Here is a 9,105-nt window from a genome sequence, read left to right as displayed (position 1 = left end):
TGTTACTGTGTGTGAGAGTGGCATTAATTCTCTATCTGTCAGTGTCGGTTAATGTATTTGAGTGTGGGATTAATTCTGTATCTGTCAGTGTCTGTTACTGTGTGTGATAGTGGGATTAATTCTGTATCTCTCAGTGTCTGTTAATCTGTGTGAGTGCCGGAATAATTCTCTGTCTGTCAGTGTCTGGTACAGTGTGTGAGTGTGGGATGAATTCTGCATGTGTCACTCTCTGTTATGGTGTGTGAGTCTGGGATTAATTCTGACTCGACAGTGTGTGTTACTGTGTGTGAGTGTGAGGTTAGTTCTCTCTCTGTCAGTGTCTGTTACTGTGTGTTAGTGTGAGGTTAATTCTGTGTCTGTCAGTGTCCGTTACTGTGTGTGACTGTGGATTAATTCTGTCTCTGTCAGTGTCTGTTACTGTGTGTGAGTGTGGGCTTAATTATGTATCTGTCAGTGTCTGTTACTGTGTGTGAGTGTGTTTAATTCTGTCTCTGTCAATGTCTGTTATTGTGTGTGAGTGTGGGATTAATTCTGTATCTGTCAGTGTCTGTTACTGTGTGTGTGTGTGGGATTAATTCTATATCTGTCAGTGTCTGTTATTGCGTGTGAGTGGGGGATTAATTCTCTATCTGTCAGTGTCTGTTACTGTGCGTGAGTGTGGGATTAATTCTGTATCTGTCAGTGTCTGTTAATCTGTGTGAGTGCCGGATTAATTCTCTATCTGTCAGTGCATGTTACTGTATGTGAGTGTGGGATCAGTACTGTATCTGTCAGTTTCTGGTACTGTGTGTGTATTTGATGAATTCTGCATCTGTCACTGTCTGTTACCGTGAATGAGTGTGGGATTAATTCTGACTCGACAGTGTTCGTTACTGTGTGTGAGTGTGAGGTTAGTTTTCTATCTGTCAGTGTCTGTTACTGTGTGTGAGTGTGGGATTAATTCTGCATCTGTCAGTGTATGTTACTGGGTGTGAGTGTGCGATTAATTCTGTCTCTATCAGTGGCTGTTACTGTGTGTGTGTGTGGGATTAATTCTATATCTGTCAGTGTCTGTTGCTGTGTGTGAGTGTGGGATTAATTCTGTCTCTGTCAGTTTATGGTACTGTGTGTGAGTGTGGGATTAATTCTGTATCTGTCAGTGTATGTTACTGTATGTGAATGAGGGATTAAGTCTGATTCTGTCAGTGTCTGTTACTGTGTGAGAGTGTGGTATTAATTCTCTATCTGTCAATGTCTGTTACTGTGTGTGAGTGCAGGATTAATTCTGTATCTGTCAGTGTCTGTTACTGTATTTGAGTGTGGGATTAATTCTGTATCTGTCAGTGTATGTTACTGTGTGTGATTGTGGGATTAATTCTGTATCTGTCAGTGTCTGTTAATCCGTGTGAGTGCCGGATTAATTCTGTATCTGTCAGTGTCTGTTACTGTGTGTGAGTGTGGGATTAAGTCTGATTCTGTCAGTGTCTGTTACTGCGTGTGAGTGTGGCATTAATTCTCTATCTGTCAGTGTCTGGTACAGTATGTGAATGTGGGATTAGTTCTCTATCTGTCAGTTTCTGTTACTGTGTGTGAGTGTGGGATGAATTCTGCATCTGTCACTGTCTGTTACCGTGTGTGAGTGCGGGATTAATTCTGACTCGACAGTGTTTGCTATTGTGTGTGAGTGTGGGGTTAGTTCTCTATCTGTCAGTGTCTGTTACGGTGTGTGAGTGTGGGATTAATTCTGTATCAGTCAGTGTCTGTTACTGTGTGTGAGTGTGTGATTAATTCTGTATCTTTCAGTGTCTGTTATTGTGTGTGAGTGTGGGATTAATCCTCTATCCTTCAGTGTCTGTTACTATGTGTGAGTGTGGGATTAATTCTATATCTGTCAGTGTCTGTTATTGCGTGTGAGTGTGGGTTTAATTCTCTATCTGTCAGTGTCTGTTATTTTGTGTGAGTGTGGGATGAATTCTGTATCTGACAGAGTCTGTTTTTGTGTGTGAGTGTGGGATTAATTCTGTCTCTGTCAGTGTTATTTATTGTGTGTGAGTGTGGGATTAATTCTGTATCTGTCAGTGTCTGTTACTCTATGTGAGTGTGGGTTTCATTCTGTCTCTGTCAGTGTCTGTTATTGTGTGTGAGTGTGGGATTAATTCTGTATCTGTCAGTGTCTGTTACTGTGTGTGAGTGTGGGATTAATTCTGTATCAGTCAGTGTCTGTTACTGTGTGTGAGTGTGGGATTAATTCTCCATCTGTCAGTGTCTGTTACTGTGTGTGAGTGTGGGATTAGTTCTGTATCTGTCAGTGTCTGTTATTGCGTGTGAGTGGGGGATTAATTCTCTATCTGTCAGTGTCTGGTACAGTATGTGAATGTGGGATTAGTTCTCTATCTGTCAGTTTCTGTTACTGTGTGTGAGTGTGGGATGAATTCTGCATCTGTCACTGTCTGTTACCGTGTGTGAGTGCGGGATTAATTCTGACTCGACAGTGTTTGCTATTGTGTGTGAGTGTGGGGTTAGTTCTCTATCTGTCAGTGTCTGTTACGGTGTGTGAGTGTGGGATTAATTCTGTATCAGTCAGTGTCTGTTACTGTGTGTGAGTGTGTGATTAATTCTGTATCTTTCAGTGTCTGTTATTGTGTGTGAGTGTGGGATTAATTCTCTATCATTCAGTGTCTGTTACTATGTGTGAGTGTGGGATTAATTCTATATCTGTCAGTGTCTGTTATTGCGTGTGAGTGTGGGTTTAATTCTCTATCTGTCAGTGTCTGTTATTTTGTGTGAGTGTGGGATGAATTCTGTATCTGACAGAGTCTGTTTTTGTGTGTGAGTGTGGGATTAATTCTGTCTCTGTCAGTGTTATTTATTGAGTGTGAGTGTGGGATTAATTCTGTATCTGTCAGTGTCTGTTACTCTATGTGAGTGTGGGTTTCATTCTGTCTCTGTCAGTGTCTGTTATTGTGTGTGAGTGTGGGATTAATTCTGTATCTGTCAGTGTCTGTTACTGTGTGTGAGTGTGGGATTAATTCTGTATCAGTCAGTGTCTGTTACTGTGTGTGAGTGTGGGATTAATTCTCCATCTGTCAGTGTCTGTTACTGTGTGTGAGTGTGGGATTAGTTCTGTATCTGTCAGTGTCTGTTACTGTGGGTGAGTGTGGGACTAATTCTCTATCTGTCAGTGTCTGTTACTGTGTGTGAGTGTGGGTTTAATTCTGTCTCTGTCAGTGTCTGTTATTGTTTGTGAGTGTGGGATTAATTCTGTATCTGTCGGTGTCTGTTACTGTGTGTGAGTTTGGGTTTAATTCTGTCTCTGTCAGTCTCTGTTACTGTGTGTGAGTGTGGGATTAATTCTATATCTGTCAGTGTCTGTTACTGTGTGTGAGTTTGGGGTTAGTTCTCTATCTGTCAGTGTCTGTTGCTGTGTGTGAGTGTGGGATTAATTCTGTATCTGTCAGTGTCTGTTACTGTGTGTGAGTTTGGGGTTAGTTCTCTATCTGTCAGTGTCTGTTGCTGTGTGTGAGTGTGGGATTAATTCTGTATCTGTCAGTGTCTGTTACTGTGTGTGAGTTTGGATTTAGTTCTCTATCTGTCATGCTCTCGTCCAGAATGTGGTTTGGTTCTAAGTCTCCAGCTGTCATAATCTGTTACTGTGTGTGAGTGTGAAATTAGTTCTGGATCTCTCTCTGGTATTTTCTGTGAGTGGAATTCATTCTATATTCACTCTGCTCTTCCATAGTATATTAGTGTGTGTTTCAATCTGTATCTGCCACTCTGTGGGAATCCGGATTCATTCTGTATCTGACTGTCTCTGCTATCGTATCTTTGTGTGAGAGAAACTGATTCTGGATCTCTCAGTCCCTGGTGCAGTTTGTAAGTTTGAGATTCATTCTCTCTCTGGCACTCTGATTCAAGATGAATGAGAGATTAATTCTGTATCATACACTGTCTGATCCTGTTCTGGTTATTTGTATTTTACTTGCATCTGTCAGTCTCTGGTATTATATACATGTGTGGGATTAATATTGTTACTGTCAGTCTCTGTTACAGTAAGTGAGCATACAATGTATTCTATATTTGACAGTCTCTGCTACTCTGTATGGTTGTAGGATTCAATCTATATCTGTTGGCCGATGGTACTCTGTGTCTATGTGTGTGTGTGTGTGTGTGTGTGTGTGGTCGAAACTATATATCATGCCAATGTCTCCCTTACTGTATGTGAACACGGGGTTCATTCTCTATCTCTCGGTACTGTTTAAGTGTCTTGGATATTTACTGCCTGTGTCAGTTTGTGCTAAAGTATGAATGAGTGATTAATGCTGTTTGTGTCATTCTCTGTTACTGTGTATACGTTTGAGTGTAATTCCTTATTTCTCAGAGTCTGATATTGTTTGTGAATGTGGGATTCAATCAGGATTTGTCAGTCTCTGTTGTTTGATGTCAGTGTGTGCTATCTTCTTTATCTTTAACTTTCTGGTACTGCATCTGAATGTGTGTGTGTGTGTGTGTGTGTGTGTGGGTGTGTGTGTGTGTGTGTGGGTGTGAGTGTGTTCAGTGAGAGTGAGAGATAGTGATAGAGAGGAATTCATTCTCTGTCAGAATCTGGTATTGTGTACAAGTGGGACTAATTCTGTATTTTTCATTCTCTCGCACTGTATGTGAATGTGTGGACCGTTTTGTCGCTCTCAGTAGTGTGTGAGTGTGGCATTCTGTCTGTACCTATCAGTCTGGGGTACTGTTTGAAAGAGGGATCTGTCATTCCCTGCTACTGTGTGTAAGCATGTGATTCATTCTGTATTTGTCTGTCTGTGGTACTGTCTGGGACTGTGAGATATAGTCAGTATCTGTCAGTCTCTTGTATGTTTGTGCATCTGAAGTTCATTTGTCATATGCATTTCATTTGCATCTCACTTCTGGTCTCTGAAATAATATATTTAACATTAATACCTTAATCTACAGTGATGGAATTGACACTGCATCTTTCAGTTTGAAATGGGATCTAATGTGTAGCTCTGGGCTGAAAACAATTGATACTGTATCTTGCAGCTGTATAATGTGGATGAATGCTGAACTGTGATCAAAGTTGTCCCTCGGGGTATCACTATTTTAGAGCATCACTCAATCTGATACTGCACAGAATTTTGGTCTTGCATCTAAGCTGGGTGTGAGGTTACACTATTGGGATTAATGTTGTTTAAACTGATACTGCAGGTTAAGTGGGTGACATTTTAATTTGTGTCCTGGAGCATCTTCCTGGTATGAATTCTATACCTTTCAATCGGGTACATGTGTCAGATCTATCTAATATTTAATTTGTAGCTCAGGCTGCAAGAGTCTATTTCAAAATTTGCTGACAGCGCCAATCTTGGACGTGAGGCAAACAGTGAGGATGATATGAACTGCCTGTAACAGGACATAGACAGGCTAGGAGAATGGGCAGAGAGGTGGCAGATGGAATTTAATACTGACAGTTGTGAGGTGATGCATTTTGGCAGAAGGAATAAGGAGAGGCAATATATAAGTATTGGAACAGTTCTAAAGAGCTTGCAGGAATAGAGGCTCCTGAGGGTGCAAGTGCATAGATCTTTGTAACTGGAAGCACATACTGACAGATTGGATAGTAAAGCATATGGGAACTGGGGTTTGATAAACAGAGGCATTGAGTACAAAGGCAGGGAGGTTATGCTGAACCTTTATAAAGCTCTGGTTAGATCCCAACTGGAGTAGTGTGTCTAGTTCTGGTCACCATACCTCAGCATGGATGGGAGGGTCCTTGAGAGGGTGCAGAGGAGATTTACCAGAATGGTTCCAGGGATGGAGGATTTTAGTCACAAGGTTAGGTTGGAAATTCTGGGCTTGTTTTCCTCAGAACAAAGGAGATTGAGGGGAGATTTAACAGAAGTGTACAAGATTTTAACAGGCAAGCTGGAAAGGGAAAAACTGTTGCCATTAACAAATGATACAAGGACTAGTTTACACAGATTGAATGTTTTTGACCAGAGATTCGGGGGAATATGAGGAAACACTGTTTTACACAGGGGGTGATAATGACCTGGAACTCACTGACCACAAGGGAGGTGGAAGTGGAGACAATCACTGACTTCAGTAGAATGTTGAATTGTCACCTGAGAGAAATAGACGTGCAGGGCTACGGGGATCGAGCAGGGGAGTGGGACTGACTGTATTCCTTTGTGGAGAGTAAACATGGAGTCAATGGGCCGAATAGCCTCCTCTGTGCTGTAAATGACACTGTGACTTTATTTAAATCTGGTAGTTGACCTCGGATTCATGTCTCTCCCTGTCAGCATTACTGAATTGGTTTGAACTGGATACAATGTCTATCTCCCCTGCTCTATTTACCTTGTTGGGATTGAAAATGTCTGTCTGGATCTTGGGATCAGTGTGAGATTGATTCCTTCTGGTGTCCCTGACAGTGGAACTGGTGAGCTGTCTGTGCCTTTACACTCTAGGAATGATCACGTACCTACTGTGTGTTAGAAGGAGCTGGGCTGCACGATTCCTTGGTCCTGGGAAACATCACATCTATTCTGGTTCCTGCACAAAGGAGAAGTATTCCTTGTAAGACAAGAACAGGTGAGGGTTAGAACTTTACGGTTTCATCATTGTCATTTCCACAGTGGGAACCCGGTGATACAAAGTGTCGGTGTTGGACAGCACTGCAGTACAGCAGCACAGTTTTGTTCCCCCTTATCCTGCCCACAGCACAAAAACATGAGAACTAGGAACAGGAGTAGGCCATTCAGCCCATCAAGCCCTCTCCACCATTCAATGAGATCATGGTTGATCTACTTCAACACCAGAACCCTGCACGATCCCTGTAACCCTTGATGTTTTTAGTTTATAGAAATGTATCGATCTCCATCTTGAACATACTCAATGACTGAGCATCCACAGCCCTCTGGGTAGAGAATTCCAAAGATTCACCAGCCTCTGAGTGAAGAAATTCCTCCTCATCTCAGTCCTAAATGGCCTGCTCCTTATTCTGAGAATGTGACCCCTGGTTATAGATCCTCAGTCCGGGGAAACATCCTTCCTCCATCTGCCCTATCGAGCCCGGTAAGAATTTTGTATGTTTGAATAAGATCACCTCTCATTCTTCTAAACTCCAGAGAATAAAGGCCCAGTCTGTTTAATCTTCCCTCATAAGGTAATCCCTTCATCCCAGGAATTAGTTTGGTGAACCTTCATGGCACTCCCTCTATGACAAGTATATCTTTTTATAGGTAAGAGACCAAAACTGCACACAATACAGCAGGTACAGTCTCATCAAGTCTCTATTTCATTGCAGCAAGACATCATTACTCCGATACTCATCCTCTGTCAGATCATTAGTCCACAGGACTGCAGATTCCCAGTGCTGTCTGATCAATAGTCTACAGTACTGCAGATTCCCGGTGCTGTCTGATCATTAGTCGACAGTACTGCAGATTCCCAGTGCTGTCTGATCAATAGTCTACAGTACTGCAGATTCCCAGTACTATCTGATCCTTAGTCTACAGTACTGCAGATTCCCAGTGCTGTCTGATCATTAGTCTACAGTACTGCAGATTCCCAGTGCTGTCTGATCTTTAGTCTGCAATACTGCAGATTCCCAGTGCTGTCTGATCATTAGTCTACAGTACTGCAGATTCCCGGTGCTGTCTGATCATTAGTCTACAGTACTGCAGATTCCCGGTGCTGTCTGATCATTAGTCTACAGCACTGCAGATTCCCGGTGCTGTCTAATCACTAGTCTACAGTACTGCAGATTCCCGGTGCTGTCTGATCATTAGTCTACATTACTGCAGATTCCCAGTGCTGTCTGATCATTAGTCTACAGTACTGCAGATTCCCGGTGCTGTCTGATCATTAGTCTACAGTACTGCAGATTCCCGGTGCTGTCTGATCATTAGACTACAGTACTGCAGATTCCCAGTGCTGTCTGATCATTAGTCTATAGTACTGCAGATTCCCGGTGCTGTCTGATCACTAGTCTGCAGTACTGCAGATTCCCGGTGCAGTCTGATCATTAGTCGACATTACTGCAGATTCCCAGTGCTGTCTGATCATTAGTCTACAGTACTGCAGATTCCCGGTGCTGTCTGATCATTAGTCTAAAGTACTGCAGATTCCCAGTGCTGTCTGATCATTCGTCTACAGTACTGCAGATCTACAATACTGTTTGATTGAAGACTTCTGGTTGATCAGCATACACATAATGGCCAGCACCTCAAATAGCCTAGAAAACAAAACAAAACATATATGTTAATGTTGACAAAGTATGTTGAACAATTTCGAGCATTAACATTTGATACAATTTTACATAAAGCTTCCTATCACTTTTTTTTCAAATAAAAAAATTCTTAGCCTAGATTATTTGATGTCATGGGTGAATGTCAGCCCTCCAAAGCTTTCAGATTGTCCATCTATCCTTTGAGATCTTTGTAAGTTTTTGTAGTACTGCCAGATAAACAATTAGCAAGTGCTGCTTGTTCATTGCTTTTACACACTGGACTGCCCTGTTCCTCAAAAATTTACAGTTCAGTCTTAGAAGAGATAAAACATCCCAGAAACCCTGATGTTAACAAAGAATATTACAGCACAGGAACAGGCCATTCGGCACTCCAAGCCAGCCATCTTGATGCCTGCTGAAACTAACAACTTCTGCACTTCTGGGGCCCATATCCCTCTATTCCCTTCCTATTCATATATTTGTCAAGATGGCTCTTAAACGTCGCTATCTTATCTGCTTCCACCACCTCCCCTGGCAGCAAGTTCCAGTCACTCACCAACCTCTGTGTAAAAAACTTGCCCCGCACATCCCCTCTAAACTTTGCCCCTCGCACCTTAAACCTATGTCCCCTAGTAACTGACTCTTCCACCCTGGGAAAAAGCTTCTGAATATCCACTCTCTCCATGCGCTCATTACTTTGTAAACCTCTATCATGTTGCCTCTCCACCTCCGTCGTTCCAGTGAAATCAATCCGAGTTTTTCCAACCTCTCCTCATAGCTAATGCCCTCCAGACCGGGCAACATCCTGGTAAACCTCCTCTGTACCCTCTCCAAAGCCTCCACGTCCTTCTGGTTGTGGCGACCAGAATTGCACGCAATATTCTAAGTGGGTC

The sequence above is a fragment of the Heterodontus francisci genome, unplaced genomic scaffold (assembly GCF_036365525.1).
Source record: "Heterodontus francisci isolate sHetFra1 unplaced genomic scaffold, sHetFra1.hap1 HAP1_SCAFFOLD_210, whole genome shotgun sequence".
NCBI lineage: Eukaryota > Metazoa > Chordata > Chondrichthyes > Heterodontiformes > Heterodontidae > Heterodontus > Heterodontus francisci.
The sequence above is the reverse complement of the archived record's forward strand: the minus strand, read 5'-3'. Positions refer to the sequence as shown.